The sequence below is a fragment of the Diabrotica virgifera genome, chromosome 1 (assembly GCF_917563875.1).
Source record: "Diabrotica virgifera virgifera chromosome 1, PGI_DIABVI_V3a".
Taxonomy (NCBI): Eukaryota; Metazoa; Arthropoda; class Insecta; order Coleoptera; family Chrysomelidae; genus Diabrotica; species Diabrotica virgifera.
In genome coordinates, this window is record NC_065443.1 from 219,280,143 (window position 1) to 219,299,089 (window position 18,947).

The 18,947-nt window shown below is 32.4% G+C and overlaps 1 protein-coding gene across 1 annotated transcript in view; it reads right to left on the minus strand.

Annotated features, from left to right (window-relative positions):
- LOC126882459 (protein O-mannosyl-transferase TMTC1-like) overlaps positions 1–18,947 on the minus strand; it is a 124,888-nt gene that overhangs the window by 26,377 nt on the left and 79,564 nt on the right. The window lies entirely within an intron of this gene.

An 18,947-nucleotide genomic window follows, 5' to 3' on the forward strand; every position in this document is an offset into this window, starting at 1 on the left:
AACGGTGCGAAAAAGTAAATCCCATTAATACATTGTTACTTCACGCACACTTTAAATCCTTCACGCACTGCTATCTATAATGACAGTTTTCACAAACTAAAACTTATACTGCTTATACATAATATGACATAGAGTAGATAATAGCTATTTTCCTAACAAGTGCAGAAAGTCATACTTTTCCGCACGCGACTGCAGTTTGCCGAACGACGCGAAGCGGGAGTTCGGCAAGCAGTCGAGTGCGGAAAAGAGACTTTCTGGAAGCGTTAGAGACAATATTTTTTCTACGAGTTTTTAGAAAATGACCAAATCTTAATCAATTAATTTAATTAATATGAAAATACATACACAAATTAATTCTTTGACAGGGTTGTCAAAACCAAACTTTCAATATAATTAGCATGACAACGATCTTGGTTTCCATGACGATGATTCAAAACGACTGTTATTGTCTACCGATTTGACTTTCGAATATTATGTCAAAATAATTTTATTTCATCGATTCGTCGTGTTAATTTCATTAAAACAGGAACACAATAAGATATATTTGAAATAAATTAGTAAATAATATCTAAATATTAGTTTATTGCATGTATTATAATTACTTTAAGGCCATATTAACATATCTAAATTAACACGCGTGCGGAAAAGTAAAAACCGCGTGCGGAAAAGTAACACGCGTGCGGAAAAGTGAAACTTTCTAAACTAAAATGCGTGCGCGAAAGTAGACATTTTTGCACGCTCGTAGAAAAAAATTATTACAGTATACTTTTGTTAATTTGAATTTCTCGATAATTTAAAATTTTTTCCCCGGTTCCTTTAAGAATGCTTCATAACTGCAATAAAATCAATATTAATCGGCCCCTTCGGTAATTTGAAGTTGAATAAATGATAATGTTGCCCGCTGACATTCAATAATTTGAAGTCCGTGTTTCCCCATTCTCTATAATTTAAGCGGTCGTTTGTTTACATACACATACACATACAGACATTTTGTCTGTTTAAATTAACGAGATGTCTCGTCTCCTTTTAATTTTCCACTGCTAAAGCCAATTATGTAGTTTGATTTGTGTTATTACTTTCTAAGATGGGTTCAGGAACAAATTTGTCATTCCATAAGTGAAAAGCGTGACCCAAGTCACTTAAGCCGAGGAGGATGGACAATTAAACAAAGACGTTTTACCGTTCACATTGCTGATGATTTTATAAAAGAAAGAGGTTGTTAGCAGATGTGACTTAATTTTGAGCAGGAAAAGATTATACAGAGTGAATTTCCTGATATTGAATGGTCTGGGTTTAAGTGGAATCGCGAATGTAGAAGACTAAATGTTGTTATATTTTTTCAATGCGATATTATAGGATTTGCAGCAAGTAAGTGATGGCTCAAGACAACAAATAAACTTTTTCCGTTTAATGAAGAATGTACGTTGTACGTGCTATTTCAATACGTGCCTTGACTTATTTGGTTTGGTCCTAATTTGCTGTTATTCATATTCCCAATTATTTGTAGGAATCCAAGCTCTCAATTATAATATGTTCAATAACCAGTTGGATGGCTGCATCCGCCGATTTAGTCATGATTATTAACTTAGTTTTCTTCAAGTTCATATTCCGTTGATATTGATGGCAATATAAATTGAGGTGTTGCTTTACGTTCTATAAATCATTATTATTTTCCTTCAGTATTACTGTATCGTCTGGAAAACGTAAGTTATTCAAAAATTTTCCATTGTTATATATACCTAATTCTAGTCTCTTTTAGTCTAATTCTTCACCTTGTTTTTTTTTAGCCCGTTCTTTTATTATTACGTTATCGATCATGCAAGTAATCTGGAGTTCTAATTTAGTGTATTGTTCTTAGAGTTTCTTCATCATATAACTTAGATTTTCAGGGACCTGAGGAGTTACTAATGGATCATCTACAACGCTTAATGTTTATAAGTATTCGTTTCTCCCTGGTTTCCTTATTTCCCTTGTAGTTTTTTTATTTCATCTTTTTAGTATTTTTAAAGATATTTTATTCAATAGTATTTGAATCCACATTTTATTGAGCACTTCGTTTACTTGGTGCAGGTTTTTTATGGCTTTTAATAATTCTTCTTAGATTCTTAATGTGTGTATTGTTGTTACTCAGGGAAATAAGCAAGGAGTAGACCATGTTCGGGACACTGAAATATCCAGGTAGCTGACAAAGTACACCGCACAAACCTTATGAGCAACAGGTCCCAGTGGATTTAGTTGATACTTTGGGAAAATACTCCTTGAAGCATCCTGATAAAAAGTTCTCATGGGCACATCTCGATCGTATGGAGGATTTTCAAGATATAGAGGCACAAATTCAGAAAATTATAAGATCTACCGGGTATTCCAATCCTCTGAGTTACTGGATATCTGGCAACATGTAGAAGTTTGGATTAAATAAAAGTACTATTGTTTGTTTTTTAACCAAGAGGAGTGATTCAAATTTACCGCGCCGTAGGTCGAACCGCAGGCAAGTTTACTCCACTGTTATTAAATTTTGCCACTAATGAAATTTATGAAATTTTGGCACTTCTGTCATTTTATAGGCTAATTAAGCATATCGGCGATTTTTTGTGTTTTCTGTATTATTCGTTTAATTTTTAGAGTTTTAGTCTTCTTTTATATAAAAACACTTGTTTTTAGAACTCTTTAACGATGTGTTAGTATAATATAATATGTATGAATTATCATCGAAAGCTGATATGATCAACGAAAAAAGAAGATGAATTTGGTGACTTTTCTAGTAAATTTCTTGGGTGTGAATCTGTCTTTTTAGTTTACTCCTCTTAGTTAAAAAATCAACTATAGTAGTCTAGGATTTTTTGCTGGCTATCCAATGGCGAATTTAACTTTGACTTTTACCTTCAACGGACATCATCTTCTAGAGTTTCGAGGGTTTTCGGCATTAAATTGATATAAAAAGATTACTCATGGATTTTTGGGATCGCTAAACACGAATATGCTATCACAATTGACCTCCGGAGCACGTGGTGGCCAGGGCCAATGCAATGGACGTCATCTTCTAGAGTTTCGATGGTTTTCGGCATTTAATTGAGGCAAATGAATTACTGGAGGGTTTTTTGAGGTCGTTAGACACGAATATGCCACCAGAGCCAACTCTCGGAGCATCTGGTTTTCAAGGTCAATGAAAGGGGCTCCTGGATTTTCGAGGGTCTTCGGTACTACATTAGTGCAAATGGATTAGTTATAGGTTTTTGGTAAAAAATTGTAAAAATTTGGTAGTTTATAAACATTTTGAATAAATTTAAAAATATTGTCCGTAGAAAAATCTTTTTACATATTATTCCAAAAACTGGTATTTTACACGAATTTCTAAAAATGTAGTTCAAATGGTGACTGGTCGTGGTAAGTGAAGGGGGAGCTGGAAGCCGACAAATGCACGAGTTCAAAAACTAAAAATAAAATTTAAAACTAGTATCATTTTCTATATCTACCTCGGGATCTACTAAATGGACTTTGATCTTTCTTTTTTTAATTTTTATGTACTTTTTGTGTACATTACAAATATGCAATTTGTTTAGATGTTTATTAAAATTTTTGAAAAAAAATTTTTTTTCCCAAAACCTCATTTTTTATTGTTACTATCGTTATTAATCATATAAAAAGTTAAGATATACCTTAAGGTGATACAGTAGCATCAACAGGTAGCCAAAACGCGTTCCAAGATTGCGGCTGTAATTTTGAATATTTTTTCGAGATATTTGGCACACGTATTCGTAATATAATAAAGAATGGCGGTACAGAGCCCAATTTGAAAAATATATTAATATGTGGAAATTACTCTGTAATTAAATACAATATTAAAAAAAACGAGCCTGTACCGCCATTAAGAAGAACAAAAAAATACACTTTCTTCAAATAAATTTTTTATCCGATCCCTAGATTTTGTGTCATTTTGGAACTACTAATGAAATAAAAAATTTTAGTAGTTCCAAAATGACACAAAATCTAGGCATCGGATAAAAAAGTTTATTTGAAGAAAGTGTATTTTTTTGTTCTTTTTAATGGCGGTACAGGCTCGTTTTTTTAATATTGTATTTAATTACAGAGTAATTTCCACATATTAATATATTTTTCAAATTGGGCTCTGTACCGCCATTCTTTATTATATTACGAATACGTGTGCCAAATATCTCGAAAAAATATTCAAAATTACAGCCGCAATCTTGGAACGCGTTTTCGCTACCTGTTGATCGCTACTGTTTCCTCTTAATAAATAAATTATCTTTAGTAAATTATTATTTAGTAAAAATTATTAATTTATTAAAATGTACTATAACTTTTTCTATGATCATTAATGATACTATGATTAAAACACTAGATTATTGAAAAAAAAATAATTTTTCAAGAACTGTTTAAATAAATTAGACTGTTTATTAATTAATAAATTTATAAACAAGTTTATAAACAAATTACTTACAAGTTAAAAAAAGAAAGATCAAAATCCATTGAGTAGATTCGGAGATACAGAAAACTGTGATAGTTTGAAATTGCTTTTTCGGTATTTGCACTCAGTGGATTTGTAGGTTCCTCCTAGTAACCATTTGAACTACATTGAAAGTTCGTAGAGGGTCCTGTGAAGGTACAATATTTTTGCAAATTTTTAAACCAAATTTTGGTTTACAAATTCAAAGACAAATCCCAGTCTTTAAAATGGCATCAATGAGATTCCCTAATTATTATAAACAAATTAGCTGTGAATTAAAAAAAACACTTGGCTAACTTCGGCCCAAATGAACCTAAGCAATTTTCTTTTTGTTTTTTTAAAAATTCGTGTTAAAATACTAGTTTTTCGAATATACACAAAGATTTTTCTACGGACAATATTTTTAAAGGTATTCTAAATGTTTATAAACTACAAAATTTAAAAGACATTAGAATTTTTGACTATATTGAATAATTTTTTTATGTTTTTTTAATACATTTTGATAATATCACTCTTCTACTTTCATTTGGCATAAGCAGAATTGCCCTATCCTCATTATTTTCTATCTTATGTTATTGCAAAACAAAGGTCTCTGAGATAAACAAATGGAATAACCTTTTAACTAATTAATGGATCGGTCTCAAATTTGACGGTTTGTTAACTACCCTTTAATCCAACTTTGGGTGAAACTCTAAAGTTCTGAGTTAAATTTAGTAAAAGTTATTAACAAATATCAATTTTCATTTATTTTGAAATTTGCGAAGCAACAAATTGACTTTTAAAATTCAAAAATCGTCATTTTGAAGCTTTTTCAATGTTCTAAAAAATCAAGTTTTGTAATTTTATGTCAACTAATTAGCTTTTTAATGGGATGCAAAAAATCGAAAAAATCGCGTTTTTTGCAATTAATTGTTATTAGTTAGAAAACGGACGCCAACTCTAGGCAGGAAACAGGAAAGTTTTCTTCCCATAGGTCTACAATAATTAAAAAAAGTAGTCAGCTACCTGGATATTTGAGTGTCCTGAGGAAATCCTGATTTCTCTGGACTATGTATAGAGTTCTAATCTCGGTCAGGGTCGTAGGCCTTTCCTATGTTGGCAGGTACCATCTCTACATTCTAGATTTTGCAGTTGTAATAGTGTGTAAATATGATCTGAGCATAGTATATGCCGTGAAGCCTACTGATATTTACTGACTCTATGCTTTGTCGCTTGCTGTATTGTTTATTTTAGTATTTTTCTGTATATTTTTCCTATTGATGATATTAAGTTTATTCCTCTATAGCTTTTGCATAGTTTTATGTCTCTTTTCTTGAATAATGATGTTATATATTTATGCTTGTGTTCATGCCTATTAGAATTTTTTTCTGTTTTCTTTTTTGTTCACTTTCATTTTTGGTCTTTTGGGATTTCTTATTTTTGTCCCTTTGCTTCCTCTTGTTCTATGAAGCTATACATTTTCTCCTATAGAAGTTTATTACAGGAAGGTCTTCTAATCTTTATCCTAAATATATTTCATAGCTTAATTTTTTCTTTTGAATTTTTTTTTGGACTCGTGTTTACGTATTTATTTATATTATTATTTATATTAGAGGGCAATAAATGCATAGATATGGAGAATCTGAAATATGCATTCCAAAATACGTCAATTTATCTAGGTAAAGATCAAACGAATTTTTATTCCTAGTACTTAATTCGTGAGTAAGAAAGAAGGTAATAAAGACAGTTAAGATTTAATTTCGATTCAGAGACCACCGCCATCTGTTTACAGTATGTTTCAATCTCTTGATATTATCAGAACAGCCCGTGGTGTGCTCTGAACCGGAACCATATCTAACGGTCGTGTAGGGATGGCGGTTTTTGACAAAACACCGGTTTTCGGTTATACCGGTTTTTTTTTGCTTACGGTTTAACCTGGCGGTTATAACCGGCCAAAAAACCGGTTTTTCCAGAAACCGGTTTTTGGTTTTTTAATCCAATAGGATATAATGTTACATTTACAATGCACTTTAGTTTGAGATACTCCACTCGACTCGTAACTCGATATCAATATGATCAAAATTAGTACTACCGAAAGAACATCAATATCAATATAAATAAAACACAATTCTTAATAAAACCATTTTATTTTATTAATTATTATATGTATTTATTATTATTATATATTTATTGATTATTATTAAATATAATATAGCGTAAGATTAATATACTGTTATATTTCTATTTGATATGAAAATTAAAATTTGATAATTATAAACAAAATTCAATTTAATATAAAATATTTTCAATTTTCTCAACCACGGGCATATAAATTTAGAACAACCTGTATACAACAAATTGTTATATTTAATTTTAAGAAGTGATTAGAAAAAGCGTACGGAACTCGGGACAATGCGCTTAGAAAAAACAAAGTGAAATCGATAATAGGTCATTATCGTTGTTCGCGGAAGGTTCGATCATTAGCCGATGCTAAATAAGACTTAGTGGAAATAGAGAATAGGTCATTAAATTTTGTAAATAGTAGAAAGTAATTTTAGAATGGGAATTAACTATTTTCTTTGAAATCCATTAAGCATATTTAGAAAGATTAAAAATTGGTTTTGAGGAAGACTGCGAATGAGAGTTGGTGGTGGAAGGTTGATTTGTGAATCTGGAAGGGATATTTAGAAAGTAGGGGAATGAATGACAAATAGAGATCAGAATGTTTTGAGCTGTCGAGAAGTGAAGTCCAGTAGTAGACGGTAGTGTACGGAGAGTGAGAAAGCCGGTGTAGTTCCGTGAGTGTGGAGTATCTATCGTGGAACGAGAGGTAGGCCAGGTTGAGAGTAAAAGAACCTCCTTGAGCCAAGAGTGTCCCGGTAGCTGATTGCAGTTTCGAAAAAGGTAGAATACAGCATCACGACAGAAGCAGGTACGAGAGCTATACGAGCTAGTTTTCAAAGGAGAACATTATTGAAAGCCAGGACGAGGTTTTGATCGCAGCCAAGGATAGCAGGAAACGGGTCTTGTGTGAAGACATTCTCAGTTCACCAGAAAAAGGTCAGTCTCATTTGTTTGGACATGAATGTATGGGTTTTCCGTATTAAATACCACATTATAAATTGAAGAACATAATAAATAATATCAGAAAAGCTTCATCAAACTTAAATAGAATTGTTGCTAATAAATCCTAATAGTTAAATGTTAATAAAAACTTTCAATTGGAAACCAAAAGGAAATAAGATTCCCATTTGTAAATGTTATGTTTAAGAATAATAAGATCTAGCAAATATTAAGCAGTGATTGCCATTTAAATAAAATAAACAATATTTTGATTATAATTGTAACCCATATGTGTGTATTATTTTACTCTTTTCTTTCCTATCCCGATTAGGAACCATTGAGAAATACTTAGAAGCCACGAGAGTAAGTAATTAATTTTATAATTCGCCCTGAGATTGGAAATATATTGATATGTGATCTGGTAAATTAATTAGATTATGATTAATGCATTGATTAAATTAAATGACATATAAGAATATTATCTCATATCAATAATCAAGATCACAAAAATACATATACATATTGCAATAATATACAATTTAACCCAACAATTTCAACTTATAAAAAACTTCCCAGACTGTTTCAAATAGGATTTAAAAAAAATAATATCAACATAAATATTCTACTTAAAAATAAATTGGATAATGCAATTTATCTTTTATTTTTACTACCATCAAAAAAAATTTATCATGTATTTCTTTTAACACGTTTGTATATTTGTATAATAGGTAACTCGTTTAATACTTCCTGTATGGGTGTATCGTTTTGAAAACGTAGGGAAATCCTTGGAGATTCGTATTCGTAATCGGTAATTCGATATTTGTAGTCAGAACATTATTTTTGGTAATCAGAAAAAGTCATTCACCCACTTTCAATGTCAAGAGTCAAGTGTGAAAAATAGATGATGTTTGCGTCTACTTCAACCAGATCACTTCTTATGTAAATATTATGATTACAAATACCTTTTCAACGAAATATTATAATAAAACTGTTTCTGGCTGGTGAGAGTTTGCACTTTCAGTTTGCTTCTGTATTTATAAAATAAAATTTGAATTATGGTTTTGTTTGGAATAATTACTTGAGAATAATAATTTTGATTGAAATCCAAAATAATACCTAACCTAATCCTAATCACCGTAAAAACCTAATAACCGGTTTTTACTTTAAAGAGGGAAAACCGGTTATAACCGGGACAAAAAAACAACCGGTAACACCGGTTATTGCGAAGTAAAAAAACCGGTTTTAGGTTAAAACCGGTAGGTTTTTCCCATCCCTACTGTCGTGTAAGCAAATTAAAATAAAATAATTTGCAAGTAAATCCTATAGCGATATCTAACAAAAGATAGGCGAAACCTGAAAAACTTCCATTTCACAATTGTTTAAATCTCAATTATTTAAATCTAAAATTGAATGTTTGAATCTCAAACATTCATTTTCATATTCGAAATTAAACAATCTTTTTATCACAACGTATATCACACTAACGAAATTTGTTATTGTATAATTGAATCGGTGAGTGAAAGAACAATATAAACGCCAAAAACGACATTTTGAACTGACATAGCCAAAATACGTTTAATAGGTTAACGCATCATTGGGCAAAAGAACAGTATAAACGCAACTCTCTGCGATTCAATATCGACAGGGCAATTTGGTAGATGAGTGAAAGAACCGTATACTGTTCTTACGATGTCAGTTGGACCAGAAGCATTTTTGGGGTCCGATCAATAATCCTACGAAGAGCATAGAAATAAAGATAAACCATATAAATATTTGCTTGCTTCAAAATTGATCACTCCTTGTATTAGTCCACATGGACGCGGGTGTGGCTTACTACTTGCTAACGTATCTTATTGGGCAATACTGAAGAGTAATTGGTCAAATTGTTCGGAAGTGCTTAGGCTCAAATCATATCGTTATCTGGTCAAAATACCTTCTCATGTTTCAAAGGCGGCAAGCAATATAAACACTAAATAAACAGTGTCGTCGTCATAACTTACAATTATTTTATTTTTATAATACATTTTTTGTCTCATTTCTTTAGTACTTAAAAAATGAATAAGCACATTAAATTGCATTTGTATTATATACTTTTAATGATCAATTTTAAATTTTATTGTATTGTATTATACTGAAACTGTATTGTTTATACAGGATGTCCCATATATTATGCGAGATTTAATGACGTAAATTGGCTCAGTCCGCTGATTGGATAATGTAATTAATGGAATTTTTCATGTTTCATATTTTTATTTATTATACTGAAACTGTATTTTTTATACAGGATGTCCCATATATTATGCGAGATTTAATGACGTAAATTGGCTCAGTCCGCTGATTGGATAATGTAATTAATGGAATTTTTCATGTTTCATATTTTTATTTTTTCCATATTTTCCTTTGTATGTGTCCATGTCTAAGAGCCATATATGAGGAGAGGGAGTGTACATTGATTGAAGACTCTTGATTTTAGGTATTGGGGGTATTTTTTTTCTTTAGAATAAAAGACAGTTTTCCGAGTGATGCCCAGGCAAATCTTATTTTTTTTTTTATTTATTCGGTCTGATTTTTTTTATTTAATTTAGTGATTTGTCCTAGAATATCTCTTTTACTTGCTTTATTCTTGTTTGTGCCACTGTAATTATTGGTTCTCCTTGTTGATTGGTCATGGCTTTTGTTTTACTGTAAGCGATGTTCAGTCCCATCTTTGTCGATTCACTATCTAGTGCTTCCATCATTCTTGGTAATTCTTCACTATTTTCTGTTTTAATACAATATATATATATATATATATATATATATATATATATATATATATATACAGAGTGTCCCAAAAGTAGTGGAACGGTCGAATATCTCGCGAACTAAACATGGGATCAAAAAACTGAAAAATACGTGTTCAATCATTTTCAAAAATCTATCCAATGACACCAAATACCAACCCCCACTACACCCCCTGGAGGTGGGGTGGGGGGTAACTTTAAAATCTCAAATGGAAACCCCTAGATTTTCTTGCAGATTTGGATTCGTTACGTAAAAGTAAGCAACTTTTATTCAAGACATTTTTTCGAACTGTGGATAGATGGCGCTATAATTGAGAAAAACGATTTATCCTGATACCATAGGTAAATTATAGAAACGGTCTAATATCTCGAGAAATGCACTTCCAAATGAGAAACCAAAAAAAAGGTTTGTAATACTTTTCGAAAACCTATCGAATAACGCTAAACATGACCCTCTAACCCACCCCCTGGAGGTGGGGTGGGGGGGTAACATTAAAATCTTAAATAGCAACCCCCACTTTTTATTACAGATTCGGATTCGTCATGAAAAACTAAGCAACATTTATTCGAAACATTTTTTAGAATTGTTGATAGATGGTGCTTTAATTGGAAAATACGATTTATTAGCGCCATCTATCAGCAATTTTAAAAAATGTTTCGAATAAATGTAGCTTAATTTTTCATGATGAATTCGAATCTGCAATAAAAAGTGGGGGTTGCTATTTAAGATTTTAAATTTACCCCCACCCCGTCTCCAGAGGGTGGGTTGGAGGGTAATTTTTGGTGTTTATCGATAGGTTTTCGAAAAATATTAAAAACGTGTTTTTTGGTTTCTCATTTGGAAGTGTATTTCTCGAGATATTAGACCGTTTCTATAATTTACCTATGGTATCAGGATAAATAGTTTTTCCCAATTATAGCGCCATCTATCCACAGTTCGAAAAAATGTCTTGAATAAAAGTTGCTTACTTTTACGTAACGAATCCAAATCTGCAAGAAAATCTAGGGGTTTCCATTTGAGATTTTAAAGTTACCCCCCACCCCACCTCCAGGGGGTGTAGTGGGGGTTGGTATTTGGTGTCATTGGATAGATTTTTGAAAATGATTGAACACTTATTTTTCAGTTTTTCGATCCGATGTTTAGTTCGCGAAATATTCGACCGTTCCACTACTTTTGGGACACCCTATATATATATATATATATATATATATATATATATATATATATATATATATATATATATTGTTATATTTCTATTTGATATGAAAATTAAATTTTGATAATTATAAACAAAATTCAATTCAATATAAAATATTTTCAATTTTCTCAACCACGGGCATATAAATTTAAAACAACCTGTATACAACAAATTGTTATATGTAATTTTAAGAAGTGATTAGAATAAGCGTACGAAACTGGGAACAATGTGCTTAGAATAAACAAAGTGAATGACGCGTACCATTATCGTTTCTTCGCGGAAGGTCGATCATTAGCCTATGCTAAATAAAACTCGGTGAAATAGATGATAGTTCATTATCGTTTTTCGCGGAAGGTTTCGATCATTAGCCTATGCTAAATAAGACTCATTTGAAAGAGAGAATAGGTCATTAAAATTTGTAAATAGTTAGAAAGTATTTTAGAATGGGAATTAAATATTTTCTTTTGAAATCCATTAAGCATATTTAGAAAGATTAAAAATTGGTTTTGAGGAATATTACGAATGAGAGTTGGTGGTGGAAGATTGATTTGTGAATTTGGAAGGGATATTTAGAAAGTAGGGGAATGAATGACAAAGTGAAGGCAGAATGTTTTGAGCTGTCGAGAAGTGAAGTCGAGTAGTAGACGGTAGTGTTCGAGGAGTGAGAAAGCCGGTGTAGTTCCGTGAGTGTGGAGTATCTATCGTGGAACGAGAAGTAGGCCAGGTCGAGAGTAAAAGAACCTCCTTGAGCCCAGAGTGTCCCGGTAGCTGATAGCAGTTTCGAAAAAGGTAGAACACAGCATCACGACAAAAGCAGGAACGAGAGCTATTCGAGCTAGTTTTTCAAAGGAGAACATCACTGGAAGCCAGGACGAGGTTTGATCGCAGCCAAGGATAGCAGGAAAGGGTTTTGTGTGAGGACATTTTCAGTTCACCAGGAAAAGGTCAGTCTCATTTGTTTGGACATGAATGTATGGGTTTTTCGTATTAAATTCCACATAAAAAATTGAATAACATAATCAATAATATCAGAAAAGCTTCATCAAACTTAAATAGAGTTGTTCCTAATAACTCCTAATAGTTAAATGTTAATAAAAACTTTCAATTGAAAACCAAAAGGAAATAAGATTCCCATTTGTAAATGTTATGTTTAAGAATAATAAGAAATAGCAAATATTAAGCATTGGTTGCCTTTTAAATAAAATAAAAAATATTTTGATTATAATTGTAACCCATATGTGTATTTTTTTTACTCTTTTCTTTTCTATCCCGATTAGGAACCATTAAGAAATATTTAGAAGCCACGGAAGTAAGTAATTAATTTATAATTCGCCCTGAGATTGAAAACATATTGATATGTGATCTGGTTAATTAATTGGATTAGTATTAATACATTGATTAAATTAAGTAACATATAAGAATATTATCTCATATCAATAATCAAGATCACATCAACTGTCGTCCAACGTGGAAAGCATTGTAAAGTATTTCTAGTGGCAAATTTGAAGGATAGAAAGAGTAAAGCCGGTATTTGAAAATTTATATGCCTGTGGTAAAAAGTGAGATACTTACATTTGATAACATAAAATTTTAGATCTCTTTAGGTACAAATTTTACATAACTGATTTAATATTTTATTTTTACGATATTTACATTTGATATATTTATTGACAATTTATAATATTTGGGTGAGAAAAAGTCGTCTTGGTAACATACTAGTAAAATTTCATATTTGGCGGGGACAGTACTTCTTGAAAACAAATGTCTGTGACAAGAAGCCAAAGCAAGGACAACAAAAAACAAAAAGAACATTCAGACCAAGAAGATATTTTAGACAAGACAATCATGGCATCAGAACAGCAAGAATTATCAGGAATAGATAAACTATTACAACTGATGCAACTCCAGTCACAAAAAATGGATGAAGCAAAAAGGACAATGGATAAAAATCAGGAGGAAACAAAACTAGCAATGGATGAAGCAAAAAGGACAATGGATAAAAATCAGGAAGAAACATCAAAGAAAATGGATAAAGTGGATCAAAAAATGGAGGAAACACAACAAAAAATGGAACAGAAAATGGATAAAGTGGAGAAAAAAATGGATGACAATCAACAGGAAACAAAACAAGCGATAGAAGAGAACAATAAGAAAATAGAGGAACGCATAGAAAAGTATGAAATGAAAATTAAAGATCACATGCAAAAACAAGAAATGAGAATGAAGGACCACATGAAAGAACAAGAAATGAAAATTCAAAATAAAATGAAGGAGTTAACGAATTGCCAGAAAAAAGAAATGGAAAGTTTGGAAAACAAGTTGCAAAACGCTATTCAAGCAGACATAGAAGAAGTGGAAAGAAAGATTGCGGAAATCAATAAGCAACAAAATGTCGGAGAAAGAAGAGAAATGGTTATACATAGCACAGATGACGTGAAGATAAGGTTTGGCGGGGATGTAAGAAGATTACACCCAGTGCCGTTCATTAATAGCCTGAAAAAGAAAATACAACACATCGGAAATTTCGATACAGCAAAAGAAACTATCAGAAACCATCTCAAATATGAAGCAAGCCTATGGTTCGATAGTAAAGAAGAAGAATTCGGCAATTGGCAACAATTTGAACAAAAATTTTTGAATTATTTCTGGGGAAAGGTCCAACAATTGGAAATTAACAAGGAATTGCAAAATGGGAAATACAATGATAGGATGGGTGTATCAGAAAGGACATATGCTTTGCAAATTTACAATAATGCAAAACATTTACAATATAATTACTCATCGGAACAATTAGTCGAACTGATTGCAAGACATTTCGAGGAAACGCTGGAAGACCATATCACATTGCAAAATTACAAAGACATATATAGTTTATGCCAATTCCTACAAATAAGAGAATCACGTCTAAGAGAAAGAAAATCAAGAAGGTCGCGAGAAGATTACAGGCCCCGAGAAACACAAGATTACAGAGATAGAAATCAAAATAGGAGGGACTATACAAGACGAGATTTTAATCCCAGAAGGGAAAACGAAAATAGAGACAACGGAAGAGGAAATTATGAACAAAGAAATAGGCAATGGAATGAGGACAGAAATCGAGAATACCAGAATAGAAACACCACACGCTCAAATCAAGAAAACAGAAATAATGGTAGACAAAATGAACAGGGATATCGAGAAAACCGAAACAGATCCGACAGACCAAGAGAAAATAGAAGAGAAGTGAATAATACCCAGACAGATGAATATGACGGAGAGAGACATTATGACAAAAATATAAACAACGATGAGCAACCGGCGTCTTTTCACGACGGCGCTCACTAAAAACCAAAAATCAAACAGGAATCTTTTGTCACCCCAAGGAGTTTATTAAATTGGCAGGAAACAACGAAAAGAAAAATGGAGTTAATTTAAAATTTGTGGATGGATTTGTCAACGAGAAACCAATTAAAATTATGATAGACACTGGATCTGAAATAACATTGGTCAACAGAAAACTAATAGAAGAAGTTAACTTAACAAATTTAATTTATAAAATACCTAGGGTAAATTTAGTGGGCGCAAACAAACGGACATTGGCAACTATAAATGAAGGCATACGAGTAATGGTACGACTGGGCAAGAATATGTATGCACTACAATGTGTAATAATGCCAAACATGTCACATGACATGATAGTAGGAGTGGACGAATTGGCAGAAAAACATGTAGTGATAGATTTTAAAAATAATACGATGAAACTAACAGAAGAAAAAGAAAAAGAACAGGACAAGGAACATGAGAAACAAAATACGGACGAATCAGGTAAAGAACAAACAGTGGAAATGAATTTGGCAGCGAAGCAAGGACAAAGAAGAAAAAGGAGAAAAGGTCAGAAAAAGATAAAAGAAAATGAAACCTGTGGCTCCTCAAAAGAAGAGTTGAGCCCAGAAGAAGAAAATTTGAGAGTATCAGAAACAAAGGAAACCTGGGATTCCTCAAAAGAAGAGACGGGCTCAGGAGAAGAAGAAATAAAGCTAAAAAATGAAAGTGAAAAGAATATGATTGAAACAGTGGTATTTGAAGAGGAGGTATATGCAAACGAGGATGCAGAATGCACGGTAAACATGTGTGAAGAATCTGAGAAAAAAGACAGAAAATTGATATGTGGAGAAGGGAAAGAAAAAGAATTGCGGTTGATGTTAAGAAACTACGAAAATTTGATCAATGAGGAAAACAGAGTGGCTAAAAAGTACGAACATTCATTTGAGGTGAAAAACTTGGGAAATTTTCGATCAAAGACTTACCCGATTCCATACAAGTATCGACAAGAGGTGAAAGAAGAAATAAATAAAATGTTGGAAGATCAAATCATCGAAAGATGTGATTCACCGTATGTTAACCCGATTGTGATAGTAAAGAAAAGCAGTGGAGAATTGAGATTATGTTCAGATGCCAGGAATATCAACCAGCACACTGTATCACAATATGAATCACCTCTAAACATCGAGGCCATTTTTGGAAGAATCACCGGGTCACACATATTTTCGAAAATTGACTTAAAACACAGTTTTTGGTTGATACCGTTAGCTGAAAAGTGTAGAAACTACACCGCTTTTTCTATTGATGGTATTGTCTACCGGTTTAAGGTAGTGCCGTTTGGATTGCAGAGTGCTTGTGCTGCACTCGTCCGAGCTCTACATACCATTTTGAATCGCCACGAAGATTTCATAGTTCATTATATCGATGATTTATTAATTTTTTCACAAGATACTCAGAGTCATCTGAAACACATAGAAATAATTCTGGAAGAATTGGACACAGCGGGATTGAAATTAAACATTGAAAAATGTCAATTTTTTCAAAAAGAAGTCATTTATTTGAGTTTTCAATTGGACACCAAAACAGTAAGATTATCCGAAGACAGAGTCTCAAGCTCATAGATGAATACCCAAGACCAACGAATTTGAAAACATTGAGAGGTTTTCTTGGCACGATTAATTATTTTAAAAAACTGATTCCCGATTTGAGCCAAAAGGAAATCCCTCTGATAAAGTTGCTTAAAAAAGGAATAAAATGGAATTGGAAAGAAGAACAGGAGGAAGCTTTCGAAACATTAAAACGAGAATTCGCAAAAGGAACGAAAATATACCACCCCATTTACAATTTACCTTTTATACTCCGAACTGATGCGTCCATACAAAAATTTGCAGGAGTTCTGTCTCAAATACAAAACGACCAAGAAGTGCCGATATGTTTTATATCGCGAGTGACTAAAACACATGAGAGAAAATATAGTGTTACAGAATTGGAGTTTGCCAGTGTACTATATTGCGTGAACAAATTGAGGTTTTACTTATTGGGAGCAAAATTCACAATCGAAACAGACCATGCAGCTTTAGTACATATCATGAAGAATAGATTAGTAAATAATAGAATACATAGAGGTATTCTATTATTACAGGAGTATGATTTTGAGTTCCGATATATAAAAGGAAAAGACAACATAATAGCCGACGCTCTAACACGGGATGAGGACACGGGAAAAAAGGAAACAATTACTCTACAGGTGGGACTAAATAGATTAATACAAGAAGAAGGGATATATTCGTTAAATGAGATAAGGACAAACCAAGAAGACCTAGAGGAAAGAGAGAAAAGAAGAGCGGAAGTAGAAAATGACATATATTTTAAGAGAATAGACGGAAAGGAACTATATTTAGTGACACAGACATTGGCCGAAAAGATAATAAAGAAATTACATGAGGACAATGGGCATATCGGTAGCAGAAAAGTTTGGCTCGTTTTTAGGGAAAATTACATCAGCCGACAGGATTACCGCATTGCAAAGGAAATTACCCAGAAGTGCGATGTATGTCAAAAATATAAGAGTCGGAATTTCAAAAACGAAAATGTTGCCAAAAATATTGAAGCCCGAAACAAACTAGACATTGTAGCAATAGATATGTTAAGCGATCTAATTATGACCACTAAAAGGAACAAACATATTCTGGTAATGGTGGATGTGTTTTCAAAATACGTAAAATTATATAGTTGCCGCACCACAAAGGGGGAGGAAATATTAAGAAAAATCGACAATTTTATAGCCATAGTAGGAACACCAAAAAAGATCCTACTGGACAATGCAACGTATTTCCGAAATGATCGTTTCAAGGGACAACTTCGAGAACGAGGAATAGAGACAAATTTTGTCAGCATCAGGCATCCACAGAGTAATCCTTCGGAACGATTCATACAGGAAGTGACGAAATTTCTTCGCATTGCAACAGATGGTCAACATCGCCACTGGGACAGGAAAATGGCGGAAATAGAAAGGTATCTAAATACAATTCCGAGCACAGTAACAAAAGAGACCCCAGAATACATCATGAAGGGTGTATTGCCGATAAGGCCATGGGAAGACCAAGAGCCAAAAGAATATCAACAGGTGATTGAAACCGTACAGAGAAGATTACGGCGAAGCAACGAAAAATATATCCAAAGACAGGAACAAAATAGAAAAAGAAGACCAGTGACTTTCCAAAAGGGTGAAAAAGTACTCGTGAGGGCATTACGAGTATCAAATCTTCCTGGGGGCATTTGCGCAAAGTTGATGCCTGTTTTCGAAGGCCCGTACATCGTGAATAATGAAAATGGGATAAATAGTTATGAGTTGAGGCACAGGAACTCGGAAAAGATCCGAGGAATTTATAATATTCACGATGTATACAAATATCACGAATAAAAGACAGAATTACATGAAGTAGATAGTAAGTTAGGATATAAGACGTAGATTAAAGTAAGGAAATATACAGGGAGTTGGTTTTGCCTCGAGGAAATTTATTTAAAAATGCAGATAAATTTTATCGAATACAAGGCGGGGATTTGTTATATTTCTATTTGATATGAAAATTAAATTTTGATAATTATAAACAAAATTCAATTCAATATAAAATATTTTCAATTTTCTCAACCACGGGCATATAAATTTAAAACAACCTGTATACAACAAATTGTTATATGTAATTTTAAGAAGTGATTAGAATAAGCGTACGAAACTCGGAACAATGTGCTTAGAATAAACAAAGTGAATGACGCGTACCATTATCGTTTCTTCGCGGAAGGTCGATCATTAGCCTATGCTAAATAAAACTCAGTGAAATAGATGATAGTTCATTATCGTTTTTCGCGGAAGGTTTCGATCATTAGCCTATGCTAAATAAGACTCATTTGAAAGAGAGAATAGGTCATTAAAATTTGTAAATAGTTAGAAAGTATTTTAGAATGGGAATTAAATATTTTCTTTTGAAATCCATTAAGCATATTTAGAAAGATTAAAAATTGGTTTTGAGGAATATTACGAATGAGAGTTGGTGGTGGAAGATTGATTTGTGAATTTGGAAGGGATATTTAGAAAGTAGGGGAATGAATGACAAAGTGAAGGCAGAATGTTTTGAGCTGTCGAGAAGTGAAGTCGAG